The sequence below is a fragment of the Gracilinanus agilis genome, chromosome 6 (genome assembly GCF_016433145.1).
Source record: "Gracilinanus agilis isolate LMUSP501 chromosome 6, AgileGrace, whole genome shotgun sequence".
NCBI classification, from domain to species: Eukaryota; Metazoa; Chordata; class Mammalia; order Didelphimorphia; family Didelphidae; genus Gracilinanus; species Gracilinanus agilis.
In genome coordinates this window covers 79,217,591-79,233,924 of record NC_058135.1, presented here as the reverse complement: position 1 = coordinate 79,233,924, position 16,334 = coordinate 79,217,591, and the positions used below count along the sequence as shown (strand labels likewise).

The window sequence follows — 16,334 nt, the reverse complement described above, 5'->3', positions numbered from 1 at the left end:
CAGGCCCAAGAGATGGGAAATCCTGGATTCAAATCTAGCCTCAGACATTTCCTAGCCATGTGACTGGGCAAATCCCAACCCCCATTGCCTAGCCCTTACTGCTCTTCTGCCTTGGAACCAATGCACAGCAGTAATCCTAAAATGGAAATTAAGCATTTTTTTAAAACCCTAGGCCAGTGGTTCCCAAACGTTTTTGGCCTACCACCCCCTTTCCAGAAAAAATATTACTTAGCCCCCTGGAAATTAATTTTTTTTAAAATTTTAATAGCAATTAATAGAAAAGATAAATGCACCTGTGGCCATCACCGCCCTCCTGGATCACTGCAGCAACCACCAGGGGGCGATAGTGCCCACTTTTGGAATCACTGCCTTAAAGGAATGCCTCCTTATTGGATCTTTCTGTATGTGGGATTTCTTGAAGGATCTATTTAAAAAACCATTTTGTACAAGAAATTGTGAATGGATTAGCCTTCACCAAGGGGAAAGGAGAGGTAGAGGTGGCCATACTAATAAGGTCAAATCTATCAAAGTACTGAAACTATCCTTTAAAGAGAGAAAAGGCATTATATAAACTAGCAACAAAGTAATAGAAAGTACCCTAAAATGGAAATCAAGAAACTTGATCTTCAATTCCAGTGACTTGATCAAGAGACTTGACTTAATTCCATAGACAATTTTGTGATATTCAACAGATTATTTTCTTCTCACTGAGCGTCAGTTTTCCCTTCTGCAAAATGAAAGCACTGAACTAGATGATCTCTAAGGTTCCTTTCTGGTCTTTGGAAACATGAGAAACAATTTTCATTCTCTTCCTGTCACTAATTTTCCTCCTATGATAAAGAGCATACATGCTTTAAAATGGTACCCACAGCTTTCTCCTCCCTATCCTTCTATTCACAGTTGGGATTTATAAAGTCCTCAAGCTGGGCCCCTTGTTTTTTCCCCAGAGTTCTGCCATTTTTCTGCCCCAGAGACCAAAGCATTTTTATCTGTGTTCACCGTAAGAACAAAAGAAGTTTCAGAAAATTACAAAGGAAAAATATTTGTACCAAACTGTTTATATCCGCTCTCTTTGTGGTGGCAGAAAAAGGAAAATGAGGGAGGGTCCTCGATTGGGGAACGGCTGAACAAGTTGTGGTATCTGATGGGGATGGAACACTATTGTGCTGAAAAGAATAATGAACTGGAGGATTTCTGTATGAACTGGGAGAACCTTTGATGCAGAGTGAAATGAGCAGAACCAGGAGAACATTATACACAGAAAGTAAAACATTGTGGAACTCTCCAATGTAATGGACTTTACTATTAGTAGCAATGCAACAAGACAAGACACTCCTGAACTTATGAGAAAGAATGCCACATTGAGAGAAAAAACTATGAGAGTAGAAATGCAAAAGAAGAACATATGACATCACTTACCACATGTATATATGGGTATGTGATTTGGGGTTAGCCTTTAAAAGATTGCTCTATACCAAAAATGAATAATATGGAAATAGGTATCAAAGGATAACATTTGTACAAACCAGTGGAATTGCTTGTTGACTCGGGGGGGGGGGGGGGAGGGAAAGAAAATGAATCATGGAAACATGAAAAAATATTTAAAAATAAAAATTAATTAAAAAAAGAGAAAAAAATTACAACAGCCCATCATGCCTTAGAACTTTTTTCCGTATGAAAAGGGTACTGAACCAAGGGGCATAAGGCTGAAGTTAAAGTCCTGTCCCTATTACTACCAGCTTTATGTCCTTGAGGAAATTGTTTAGTATCTGACTCCAGATTTCCCTTATGTAAAATGAAGGGGGTTAGCTAGATGATCTCCAAGGAATTAAAAATAGCATCTTTTGTTGTTGTTCAATCATTTCAGTAAATGCCTGACTTTATGACCCTGTTTGGAGTTTTCTTGGCAAAGAGATTGGAGTAGGTTTGCCTACTTTTCCAGTTCATTTTTCAGATGAGGAAATGGAAGCAAATGAGGCAAAGTGACTTGCCCAGAGTCACACCACTAGGCTGTGTCTGAGGCTGGATTTGAACTGAGGTCTTCTTGACTCCAGGGCCAGAATTCTATCTACTGAACTACCTAGTTGCCCTAACAATAGCATCTACCACCAAGAATTATTGTAAGAATAAAATGAGATCCTATTTGTAGAGTGCTTTGCAAATTTAAAGTTATCTATAAATGGCCATTATTATTATTACAATTGTTCCAAAACTCCAGCAGAGACATGAACTGGAGTATCCCCTAGTTAACCAAGCTTCCAACAAATAACACGTTCATTTAACTCTGTTGATAAAATGTTAAAAATTCAATTAGCTTTTTTAGTCCCTTGTGAAATAAGATTATCTGTGATACAAAATAGTTATTTTCGTGTTTTGGCCTAATAAATTGCCTTCCTAAGAAAACAAGTTTGTTGCCGTGCTAATTATGTTTAACCTCGGATTATAATTGCATCATGACAAAGTAAGGAAACTGTTGAAGAGGTGAGCTGTCTAGTCAGAGGGAGGGCCCTTTTCCTTACTGTCAGAAGCTAATTAAATTCTCCACATCATTGATTGCATTTGTAATAGTCATTGACTCAACGGTTTGAGAGATTTTCTTGGTTTCTAATACTGACACTTCACTTAAATAATCAACAGTTTGTTTATAATGGGAAACTGTACCTTACTCAGAGAAACCATTAAATAGATTTAGGACTCATCAAGCCTCTGATAAAACACTCTGAACTCTTTCAAGAGAGAACATACATCACAATTGGATTTCTGGTCTTTTGACAAGCTTGTTACATGACTGTAAATAGATATCTCTCTACTGTACTCATGAACAGGGTCAGAATGAGGCACAAATTAATTGGATTTTTTAAAAACATTATTGTGTTTCTCTTCTATTAAATGGTGATTTTCTGAGGGAAAAACTCAGATAAAAGAATTAGGAGGCTCTATGACACTGCTTGCTCCAGTTTCATTGTCTGTAAAATGGGGATAGTAGTAGCACCTACCTCCTAGGGCAATTTTGAGAATCAGATGATATAACACTTTTTTTATGATGTTTAGCACAGTGCCTGCAACATAGTAGGTGCTTTTAAGTGTGATACTCATTGTTACCATCATCATCAGGTATAGATATCCAGGAGATTTATTTTGAATTGGTAATATAAGGATTCCAATTCTCTTCATGGGATTTTGTCTGGAACGTTCCATTTCAACTACTCAACTAAGAAAAAGACCATTGTAGTGATGTCATTTATTTAAAGATTCTTATTCTTGTTTTGGGTACTCAGGATGGTAGGATGAACAAGCCCATCGATTTAGAGCTAAAAGGGACCTTTGAGGTTGCTTAGAACCACCCCCTTCATATTACAAATGAGGAAACTTGAGACCCAGAGAGTTTAAGTAACATATCCAAGGTCATAATGGAAATAAAAAAGCAAAAGGGGCATTCCTACCCACCACTTCCGACTCAAATTCCAACACTCTTTCCATTGTATTGTGTGATCATTTCAGTTGGATCTGACTCATTGTGACCCTCTTGGGGGTTTTCTAGACAAAGGTACTGTCATGGTCTGCCATTTCTTTCTTCAGATCATTTTACAGAAGAGGAAACTCGGGCAAACAGGCTAAAGTGACTCCCTAAGAGTCACTGGGCTAGTAAATGTCTGAGGCCAAATTTGAAGTCAGGAAGATGAATCTCCCTGACTCCTGGCATTCTATGCACTATGGCACTGCCAAGCTGTCCTTTGCATTATAAAGATATAAAACATTTGTTAAGCACTTAACTGTGTGCTAGATATCTTACAAGCATGCAAAGCAACCACCCTGTCCTCCAGGAGCTTACATTCCAATGGTGGAAAGACAATGGAGTAGATAGCCAGGGAAGGATGCGGGGTGGAGAGAAAGAGAAAAAGCAAGAGTTAAACTGTGAGGGCATTAAAGCATGGCGAGGGCACTTTTAAAAAATGATGGTCCTGGGGCAGCTGGGTAGCTCAGTGGATTGAGAGCCAGGCCTAGAGATGGGAGGTCCTAGGTTCAAATCCGGCCTCAGACACTTCCCAGCTGTGTGACCCTGGGCAAGTCACTTGACCCCCATTGCCTACCCTTACCACTCTTCCACCTATAAATCAATAAACAGAAGTTAAGGGTTTAAAAAAAAAATAAAAAAAAAAATTTAAAAAAAAAAAAAAAAAAAAAAAATGATGGTCCAGGTAGGCATTGACCACTTAGGAAAGTAGGACCTTAGAATGGAAGTATCTCCATGGTGGGAAGTGACTGATGAGAAGGACGAAAAGTCCAGAGAGTCGAGTCATGATTCTGATTATGTGTTTGTTATTGTGTAATTTATTATTATTTTTTAATCACACTAAAGCTTCTCAGAGTGCAAATGAGTATGATTGGGTGATCTGCTGTAAGCTTGCTCTTATCTCTAGAATTCTCCTATTACATAGGGAAAATGATGTGGATATAGCACATAATTAAAATTTTTTATTTTGTTATTTCTGTGCATTAATTGTTTTCAGTTGCCAATTACGTGTAAGTGAATTTGCATGTGTTGAGTTTATCTAAAATGAGATCCCACTGTATGTGGGAAGAAAATCTCTTTCCAGGTATTCATTGAGAGAATATACCTCACACTTTATTTATGGGACTGGTTATCTTATCTTCCATCTTAGAATCAACAGTGTCTATTGGTTCCCAGTCAGAAGAGAGTGGTACAGGGTAGGCAGTGGGGATTAAATGACTTGCCCATCCATAATCACAGAGCCAAGAAGTGTCTGAGGCCAGATTTGAATCCAAGGCCTCCCTTCTCTAAGCTTGACTCTCTATCCCCTGAGCCACCTAGCTGCCCTCCTCATTATATAGAAGCAAGTGCATCTCTAGCTAAATGTGTACAAAATGTGCAATACCTCTGGAAATAATAAAAAATACCCATTTCCCTCAACTTGCTCAGCTTCTGTGACCTTTACCCTAATTGAGCTAACTTCAAGATTAGTCACACCATAGCCCACCCCATCACAGAAAACTACAATTGTCAATATATTTTTTAAAAGTTTATGGACCCCCATTTAAGAACCCTCATGAACTCTGTGTTTGGTCATTTAAAATTTATTATTAGCTCACAAAATAAACACCTTTTAACTTATAAATTTATAGATAATTATGTCTACATATAAACTTTTAAACAATTTTAAAACTTCTCATCCCTTGAAAATTCTTGATGGTTTCTCATGTATCTTCTGTTAGGCAACTCACTGGAAAATGCCAATTCCCCCAACAATTGCTCATTGGCTTGGCACTTATCCAAGAGGCTAATAATGCTAACTTATACTTCCCTAGTCGCCACATTAGAGTACAATCATTTTCATGTTAGATGATGGAAATTTAAAATCAAAGTGAAGAAATTTACTACTTATATTGCCACGCCTAATAGATGAAGGCATATAATTCCAGTTTGATTTACAACTCCAAGGCTTCAGTGCTAACCACTTCAGGACACAACCTCTTCCTGTGGGTATTATTCAATGCTTGAGAATGGGATTTGGTTTAAGACATTCTTCTACTGTGTTACTAAGCTGACTTTTAACTGCAGGGGCAACAAGAGTGAGGAGAGTTGTGGGAAGTAATGAAACTTGATGGATTTTCTTTATGAGAGCAGCGAGCAAATACCGCTATGTCGGATGCATTGTTTCAGTTCGTCTTTTTGGGGAGCAGTATTCTTTATGTAGTTAGCCTATTCTTAGTTTCTCATTAGACGTTTTATTAACAAACTGCCAAAATTTCACAAGCATCTGGGGCTGCAAGGGAATCGTATATCTGCAGTAACAGCAATATTGTGGAATGATCAACTGTGATAGACTTAGCTATTAGCAGCATTACGGTGATCCAGGACAATTCTAAGAGACTTAGGACAAAGAATGCTCTCCACCTCCAGAGAAAGAACTGCTGGAGTCAGAATGCAGATGAAAGTAGATGATTTTCCAATTGCTTATTTGGGTTTATGCTTTGTGATTTTGGTTTTATAAGATTACTCACTTAAAAGATGAACGATATGGAAAGATGTTTTGCATGGTAGTACATGTATAACTGAGATCTTATCACCTGCCAGCACCAGGATGGGGAAGAAAAGGGAGGGAGGGAGATAGGTTAAATCATATAACTTAGGAAAACTTATGTGGATATTTGATGTTACATGTAATTGGTAAAAACATTTTCAAAGGGAATTATGTATCTGTAGAAACAAATAAGTACATTGTATATATGGGAAGTAGTTATGGAATAGGGCACAAGGAAAGAAAACCATTGAAAGAGATTTCAAACAGTGGGCAGGGTGAAAGAGTATTACTCAAACACTACAGTTGTATACAATGAGTAAAAATAAAGATGGAAACCCACAGTGATCAAGGGAAAGAATCTTTTAAAAGGCAGTATAAAAGTCCCACATTTTGCCATTTCTTTTTTTTTTTTTTCGTGCCCAGTGTAACAGTGGGCCAGGCACTGCCGGAGGAAGCAGAGTTCATTAACATTGGGATTACCTTCTTTTGAAGAAAGTGGGATCAAAGACATTAGGAAGGACACATAAGATCTGAAAATGAGATAGGTTAGTTAAGTAGGTGAAGAGTAAGAGGTTAAGCGGATAGTTCAAGGGCTACAATGGTATCCATGGATGTTGGAAACCTCTCTTGTTCTTAGAGCTTCTGTGGGTGAATTACAGCAGGGCACAGACAAGAAGGTACCAGTAGACCAACATGAATGGAAGGAATACCTATATCCATGAGAACGTGACTAAACTAAAAATTAACACTGGGATCATCTTGCCAAGTCAGCCAAATAAAAGAAACACACTTCAGTAGCTCAGTGATTTGTGATCCCATTCTTGGGTGTGTTGTTTTTTTCTACCAGCACAGACTCCTCTCTAACTTGGCTGAAAGTTTTTGAGGGTTGCTGTAGCTACAAGGTGATCAGTCTATTGGTCAGTCTGTTGATGAGAATCTCCAGTCTTATAGACATCTAGTCTGTTCATTGACTCATACACAGTCTTTCCAGCTTGATAGATGACCTTTGTCAACTTGGAAAAACACAGAACTACTAAAGTAGTCAGAAAAATCAAGCGTTTAATCAGAAAAGAGATAGATCCATAATAATCAGCCACTGTCACAGAGCCAAGCACCAAAAACTACAGAGTCAAAACCCTGGGGCTCTGGGGACAGTATCTCTGGGAGGATCAATTCAAGAAGATTCTCTGAAGAACCATAGAACTTGGGAAACTTATATACCATTTGGGGAACTAAGCACAGGGAAAAATATGATTGATTGGCATCACCATGGCTACAAGGAAATGAGAAGTCCAAGACAGGATTATTAGGGAGACTCTGATGCTTTATAACCGATAAAAAAGGGAAAAGTACAGCCTAGTGCTGGGCTGCCTAGGAGAGTACTTTGATACAATGGGAGAAACTACCAGAACAAAAGGGTACTTAGCATTTGATTAGGTCCACCTGAACTGAGACCATTAAGTACCTTAAGGTCTATTATTCAGTCTTAAATGGGCGAGTCTGGAACTTCCCTTGGGGTGAGTTCTCAGGGGACAGGGGCAAAATTAGGGTTCCCCAAAAATCCAGTTGACACACATAATTTAACATTTAATACCTACCAGAATTTATGCTCCTTTCACTGGCATAATCTTTGAGAACGTAGAGTTCTTGATGAAGCAAGCATGGAGGGCTCAATTTCATTTTTCCTCAAATGAAAATCTTAAATCATTAATACCCATTTTGGCAAGTAATACAATTGAGACAGACAGAAATTCTTGTCCTGAGTAATTTAACCAGTGTATTTGCATATTGAAGATTCATTTTCTCATTAGGAATTCTCAGAAGTGATAGAAGTCAGGGGCAGCTGGGTAGCTCAGTGGATTGAGAGCCAGGCCTAGAGACAGGAGGTCCTAGGTTCAAATCCGGCCTCAGACACTTCCCAGCTGTGTGACCCTGGGCAAGTCACTCGACCCCCATTGCCTACCTTTACCAATCTTCCACCTATAAATCAATACACAGAAGTTAAGGGTTTAAAATTAAAAAAAAAAAAGTGATAGAAGTCATCAGTTCCATCAAAAATCCCTATTCTATATTCACCTTTATAACAAAAGATTCTCTTGGTGTAGGATATTTACCTTTTCTGTATCATTATATTCTTTCCTGTCCTTTTTTGATTTTGATGCCTAAACTTGCATGATTTTGACTGGGTTTCCTTTGTATTTGATCTGACTCTTCTTGGCTTATTGCCTTATGGTTTCATTGACCTAGAAGCTCTAGAGCTTGGCAGTCTTATTCTTTTGGTGGGTGATATGGATTTCTCCCAGGTGGTAGACTTTTAGTGCAATTTTCATTTTGCTCTCTGGTTCAGTACTTCTGGACAAAATTTAAAAATCATTTCTTTAAATATAGCATCCAAATATTTTGTTTAACTATGTTTTTCTGAGGGGAAAATTTCTTAAGTTATTTCTCTCTGTTATGTTTTCTGGGTCAGTTGTTTTTGAGAGATATTCTCATATGGCCTTTTAATTTCATTCATTTGACTTAGTCCTAATTTTTTGTTATATATGAATGGTTTGATTGTTTCTTGAATTTCCCCCAGGTTGACTTCTACTTTGCTAACATTTTTTTTCCGCTTCTGTTAAAGTTCTTCTTTTCTAAATCTTATTTCTATTGACTTCTTTTGTTTTTACATCACCCTAATTTATATTCTCCTCTCTCCTAGCATTTCTATCTAACTAGCAGTTACTTTTCATAATAAAGAATAAAAAAATAAATTGGAGAAAAAGTAGTCGAGCAAAACTGGCCAACTCATCAACCATGGCCAATAGTTTGTACAATATTCCACATTGCTAATGCCAAGAGGGAAGTGAATTTTCTCAAATCATCTCTGAGGCAAAGCTTTATAATTCCATAATCCTCAGTTTAATTGTTTTCCTTTCCCTTTATATTGTTGTGGTTATCCTGTATATTAACTTGGTTTTGCTTACTTCACTCTATATTCGTTTCTTTTTTTAATCAAGAATCCTAATTTCACTCATCACTTCAGTCTTTTTTTTTAAAAAATTAGGCATTCTAGTTACTTTCTGGGTTCTTATAGACAGTCCGTAGATCTAGCTCTGTCATTTTAGAAATGAGGAAACAGAAACTGAGTGAGGTTAAATGGACTTGCCCAAGGTCCTTTGGGAAATGGTGGAACTAAGATTAAAATCCAGTCCTTTAATTGAAGGCATTGTGCTAAATGCTTGGGAAACATAAGAAAAAGAAAGTCTGCTCTCAAGGAACTTCCATTCTAATTGGGGAAAGCGGGACACGAAGGGTTGGAGGTGGGGGAGCACCAGAGGACCTCCTGTTGTAGATGCCTTAATGTTGGAGTTGAACAAACAAAAACCTAGCAAAAAAAAAAAAGAGGTGGTTAGGATTTTGAGCCCTCTATAAAGGGAAACAGTGGGAGGAGTTTGTTTGCTGTGCCCTCCAGCCCTTTTCTAATAAGAAGGGCAGAAACCACTGAGGGTACTGATGAGGCATGAGTAGCAAAGCTGAAGCAATCTCCATGATGATGAGTTTCCCAGGGATGAACTTCTGCTGGAGGGGAGGTGCATGATGATGATGCCAGAATGAAAACCAAGCAGAACAGCTGGTGGCAAATGAGTTCTTTCCACTGCATCACACAACCTCTCTACATACCTACATACAATCAGCCCATGCCTTGTGCTGGTTCCCTACCAGACTTGATTCCTGAGTAGGAGGTAACCTACTCCCATGAGCCCTTAGTAGTTACTCCCCTATTATTCACAGTCTTCCCCTTTCCTCTGCTACCATTGATATTCAGCTTGTAGTTAATACAAAATTATTCATTTCTGGAATTTTAGTCTGACATTGTCTTAACTCATGGGTGTCAAACTTAAAGAGAAAGCAGGTCCATTAATCCATACACAAGGATTCCAGTGAGCCATATATTGACTTTGATTTAAAAATGTGGTCTTCTATGTTTTACTAGCTTTTTATTTATTTCAATAACTATTTCCCCATTACATTTCAATTCATCATGTCCATCTTAACTTGGGCTTTTTTGTCCTGATGTAGTAGGAATTTTCCTTTGCTTATTCATTTCCTTAGCCTTTGCCGATTTCCCTCTTTTATTAAACTTCCTTGAATTGTGGATTGGAGGCCTCTGGCTGAATTTCTGCTGCCTCCCTGCATCTCTACTAGGGATGGCTTATGCAAGCAAGTCAGCCTCACCTATAATTCCTTCCAAGCTTCTCTGGATTCTATAACTGGATTCTATTGTTTGTTTAAGACATTTGATTTTTCCAAGTACAGGTAATGACAATTTTCTACATACATTTCTGAAATTATGAGATCCAAATTGTCTCTCCTTCTCTTCCTTCTTCCTTCCTACCAATGATAAGCGATTTGATCTGGATGATACATGTATTATCGTACTTTTATATTGGTCACTATTCTAAGAGAATACTCACATAAAACCAAAAACATAAAGAAACTACAGTGAAAATTGGCAACTCTGATCTGCATGCGATTCTATCAGTTCTTTCTCTGGAGGTGGATTCTTTGTCTTAAGTCTTTCGGAATTGTCCTGGATCACTGGATTGCTGAGATACTCTAACACAGACTCAGGGCAGTGAGTAGATACCCAGAAGCAGTCAGCCCTCAACCTTTTAGTCCTGGGTCTAGATGGATCTAAGTCGAGTGAGCAGCTTCTCCTGGAAGTAGCAAGAGTTAAAGTGGGTTCATTCACTGAAAGAGTATCACAAGGTATACAATAGTATCACTATTAGCGATCCTATCTTTAACAAATGAAACCAAGTTTCAAAGTAATTTTCTAGCAACCACAAAAATGCTAATAGTAGAAATTCTCAACATCAACATGGACTTTCTGTTTGAGTTGCTGTGCTGATAGCTATTCTAAAGAAAGAGGTATAAGCCGTAATTCTTTTCTGATGGAATTGAACAAATAAAAGACTGGGGTCCTGTTTTGTGAGATTTTTTTATCTATCCTTCTGATAAAAAGAATGTCTTTTGGCAAAACCAGTGTAGTCTTTTTATCTACTTCTTTTTTGAGTTGTTCTTGTCCAAGTTAGTATTGACTATTAAAAATATTAGAAATCTTATAAATTGTGTAGTATTATAATAACAACACTTTTAGGTATAATTACTGCTTTAATAGAGTTTCTGGATTGACCCATTCAGAAAGAGAAGCATTCCTCTCTAATAGATTATCATTAGAGGCAATTAGATCCTGTAGTGGATAGGATACTGAACCTGAAGACAGGAAGATTTGAGTTCAATTTTTACCTTACATTTCTCAACTGTGTGACTCAGGGAAAATCATTTAACTTTTGTTAACTTAGTTCCCTCATCTGTAAAATGGGAATAGTGCTCCTCCAGTTGTGAGGATAAAATGAGATGTTTTTAAAGTGCTTTTGTAATTTGAAAGTACTACATAAATATTAGCTTTTATCATCACTGCCATCATTATGGTTTAGAATGCTTTATGCTTCAAAATCTAAACCTTTGCTTCCCACCTTTTGAAGTAAATATTGACTGTTATTATGTGGCATCCCTTCTCTCCTAAAAGTGGCATATTTATAAAATTATAAATAACTAAGTAAAAATAAAATTTATATTTCTTTGAGACTCAAGTGGTCCCAAAAATAGATAGTGAGAATCATTGCTTTACTAAAGAGGAAAATTTGAATGATTCTTGGAAAAATGATTGTGTGCACTCAGAATTTAGGGTCTATACAACTCTTCCATGAACCTTCTTTCTCTGCTAATTAATGATTAAGGTATGGTAATGAGATCAAGTTTGTGACATCCATTCTGCAAGACAGATATACCTATAATCCACTGGACACCCAAAGGTCCAATGGAGTACAAAATTATCACCACTTTGGGAAAAGCAGCTCAAAGAGCCATGTTCAACTCACTGATGATGGATAGAGAACATCTATGATAATTGACTAGCCTGAATAATTTCATGTTGTTCCTTAAGCTGGTTGAGTATGAGTATCCCCTAGATTAGATGTGTCAGACTCAAACAGAAGTTGGGGATGGGGTGCAACAAGGTGGCTCAGTGGTTGGAGCACTAGGCCTGGAGTGTCCAGAGAGCCTGGGTTCAAATCTGGCTTCAGATACTTCCTAGCTGTGTAATCCTGGGCAAGTCGCTTGACCTTGTTTGCCTAGCCCTTGTATACTTCTGTCTTAGAATTAACATTAAGACAGAAAATAAAAGTTTAAAAAAAAATAGAAAAGGGGGCCACAAATGAAGAACCCTTCGGGCCACATAAACCTCGTGTCTTCACACACATAAAACAAATACATAAGCACATTAAAATCAGGTAAGAAAGAGATCAGGCTGCATTTGGGCATATTATGAGCCATGTTTTGTTTTGTTTTGTTTTTATTTTTTTTAAACCCTTGTACTTCGGTGTATTGTCTCATAGGTGGACGATTGGTAAGGGTGGGCAATGGGGGTCAAGTGACTTGCCCAGGGTCACTTGCCACACAGCTGGGAAGTGGCTGAGGCCGGGTTTGAACCTAGGACCTCCCGTCTCTAGGCCTGACTCAATCCACTGAGCTACTCAGCTGCCCCTGTGAGCCATGTTTTTGACACCTCTTCCCTAGACCAATATAAGGATAAAGGGATAAGGGGGAAATGCAAAGGTTGTCTCTAAGAGAAAAGAAGAGAATTTAGCTACAAGACCTGGAAAGAGATTCTAGAAGGAGAAGGTAGAGGAGGATCTTGGGAATTAACTGAGATTAACTGCCACTCCTAAACCTGCCTCTCTCTGAGCTGGAAGGGAGTATTGCTGCTCTATCATCTCCTGGGAACTAACTAGTCTTGTGGAAAGATTACTAGGTTCTTAGAGTTGGAGTAATACCTGGAAGGAGATCTGTGTTTCCCTGAAGTGCTGTAACAATCTGGCTGAGAATAATTTGGCTGTGACACTTGGCTAAGGTAAACCCAAGGGGTTTTCATCTGGGACTTTGGGTTTTACCTAGGAAGCCAACCCCAGTTTTGGGGACGGACTCAGTCCACTTGTGAGTCTTGTATCCTTAACCTTTTTAGAGACAATCTAGGATAGTTAGTTTAGTAAGATAGTCAGACAGCTTTTTGGGGTATAGACAGATCAGGGAGTTATTAAGGAGGGCTTGAGAAGATCAGAAGAGCATCCCCATGAGGGGAGCACAAAAAGTGAGAGGAGATAGAGCTGTGTAGAGTTAGGACCTTACCTACTATTTCCCTAACCTCAAAATTAGCTAAATAAACTTAATTTCCCTGTTGTCTTGAAGGGTTTGTGCTTTACTGGCCCTCAAAGATTCCTGAGTGGGTTTTCTTCATCACTAGGTCCTTTTCAATAGATATATCTCCTTTGGGAGGCATATTTCTTTTTCACCATCCTTTCTAGATGTCCAGAATAATCCAGGATTGCTTTATGGTAATTATTATTCTTTCCATTAACATTTTAATAGTCAGATCAGGCTTTCTTGGTTTTGTTTATTTCACTTTGCACTGGTTCATAGAAGTATTTTCATATATCTCTAGATTCATCAGATTCATCATTTCTTACACCACAGTATCCATTGCATTTGTGTAGGCTTTCTCTAATTGATTGGCATCTATTTTGTTTCCAGTTCTTTGTTACCAAAAACATTCTTTTTAGTATATTGAGGCTTTCTTTTTATTCAGTGTCCTTCTTGGGGTATACATCTAACAGTGGAATCGCAGAGTCAAAGCATATGAATGTTTCAGCCATTTTAGGTGCTTGATTCCAAATTGCTTTTCAGAATGATTGTGCAGATTCACAGTGCCACCAACAAGGCATTAATCTTTTGTACCTGTACTTCCACATCTACTTCAACATTTGATTTTTGCCTTCTTTTGTCATCTTTGTCAAGTTTGCTAGTTGTGAGAGTTGTTTGGCTTATCACTTATTATTAACGATCTGGAGCGTTCTTTCATATGATTGGTACCAGTTTGCAGTCCTTTTAAGAAATCTGTGCTTATATCCTTTGACTTTATCTATTGGAAATGAACTTTGGTCTTCTATATTTTTGTTAGTTGTCTGGATATCTTTGATGCCATCTCTATTATTCCTGACATAGATCCTAGACCATCTTCAGTGAGATAGAGATAGAGATAGAGAGAGAGAGAGAGAGAGAGAGAGAGAGAGAGAGAGAGAGAGAGAGAGAGATATGCATTACTATGTTACTATATTGAACTTTTAAGGCCACTCCAATTTTTTCCTCATTAAAATTGGGTGAACCAGGTATATTCATTTGACTTAATTTTAATACTTTTCTGTATTTCTCTTCTTTTCTATGGTGGGGAATAGTTCACATTCTATCAGGCAGTCAAAATTTTGTTTGTTAATATTTTTTAAAAGGTGAATCTTTGTTACAAGGGAAGACTGAATAGGAGGGAGATGAATTTATATAAAATAAATAAATTACTCTTCCTAAGACCATGGGAAATTAGCACTAGAACATGCCTTAGGGATCATCTGATTCAACCTAGTTATTTTATAGAGGAGAAAACTTAATAGTAAACAACAGATCCAGGGTCTGAATATAGTTTTTCTGGATCCATAGCTAATGTTCATTCTATTATAACCACACAACCAGAACCACTATCTTAGTTGACTTGGTTCCTGGAAATTTAACTCTAGACAATTCTTTGTATAAGAATTGGAGGTGGGGAGTAAGGGGAAAGAATGAAATAAAGGCTAAGGAACAAGACAGGCTTCAAGAAGTTATAAGATTCTTGATAAAAGTAATTATAATAACTGACATTTAAAAGATTTCATATAAATTTCCTTTATGTATCAAGAGGCAAGATTTAAATCCAGGTCATCCTGACACCAATTTTGGTAATCTAATCACTATACTACCTTGCCTATTGGCTTTGTGGTAAAGAGTCTTTTGTTACACAGATATATCAGCTATCTTTGTGGTAATAATGGATACTTGGGTCTGATGTCAGGAAGACTTTATTTCAAAGTTGTCCTCAGATACTTACTAGCTGTGTGAACCTGTGCAAGTCATTTAACCTTTGCTTGCTTCTTTTCTTAACTGTAAAATGGGGGATAATAATAGCACCTACCTCCTGGGATTGTTGCAAGGATTAAATGAGATAATATTTGTAAAGTGCCTGGCACAGAGTAGGTTCTTGAAGTTGGTATTTCTTTATTTTTAACATTCATTGAAAAATTTTTTTGAGTTCCAAATTTTCTCCTTCTCTTAACTCATTGAAAAGGCAAAGCACTGTGATATACATGTTGAAATCATGCAAAAAAATTCCATATTAGTCATGTTGCAGACAGAAAAGGTAAAAAAGTATGTTTCAATCTGCATCCAGATTTTATCAGTTCTCTTTCTAGAGATGGATAACATTTTTCATCATGATTCCTTTGGAATTGCCTTTAGATTGTTGTATTGTTCCAGATCAGAGTAGCTAAGTCTTTCACAGGTTATCATCATTACAATACTACTGTTATTGTGTAAAATGATCTCATTCTGTTCACTTCCCTTTGCATTAGTTCATATAAGACTTCCCAGGTTTTTCTGAAACCATCTCCTTCACCATTTTTTTTAAACCCTTCCCTTCCACCTTAGAATCAATACTAAGTATTGATTCTAAGGCAGAAGAGCGTAAGGGCTAGGCATTGGGGGTTAGGTGACTTGCCCAGGGTCATACAACTAGGAAGTATCTGAGTCCAGATTTGAACTCGGGACCTCCCATCTCTAGACCTGGCTCTCAACCTACTAAGTCACCTAGCTGCCTCCTCCTTCATCATTTCTTATAGCATAGTGATATTCCATTATAATCATATACCTTAGTTTGTTTAGCTATTCCCCATTGATGGGCATCCTCTACAGTAGTTTTTTTTCACTGTAGGCACTTTATAAAGCTTTTTCATCCTCCCTTCTTCCTTCTCTCTCTCTTTCCTTTCCTTTCCTTCCTTCTTTCTTTCTTTCCTTCTTTTTTTCCTTGCAGCCTTTCATACAGATGCCCAAATTCAGGATTACAAAGGCTACTCTTAAGAAGTACTTGGGGAAAGTAAGCAGTAGGGCTCGCCAGTGGCCTTTCCTGAGTAGGATACCATTGACATGACGACTTCTAAATGTGGTGAGAGTAGGCAGGAGTGAAATGTGTCCTTAAGTTTCAGATCTCTCGAGTTGAGAAAGAAAAATTATAGGAAACATTAGCCCTTTGGGTAGAGGCAGCAACCACAACAAACAATACATGAAGCCCTTGAAAGACTATACAGATTTAAACAGATGGTAACT

At 37.7% G+C, this 16,334-nt stretch overlaps 1 protein-coding gene across 1 annotated transcript in view; it reads left to right on the top strand.

Annotated features, from left to right (window-relative positions):
- WWC2 (WW and C2 domain containing 2) overlaps positions 1-16,334 on the top strand; it is a 241,937-nt gene that overhangs the window by 216,709 nt on the left and 8,894 nt on the right. The window lies entirely within an intron of this gene.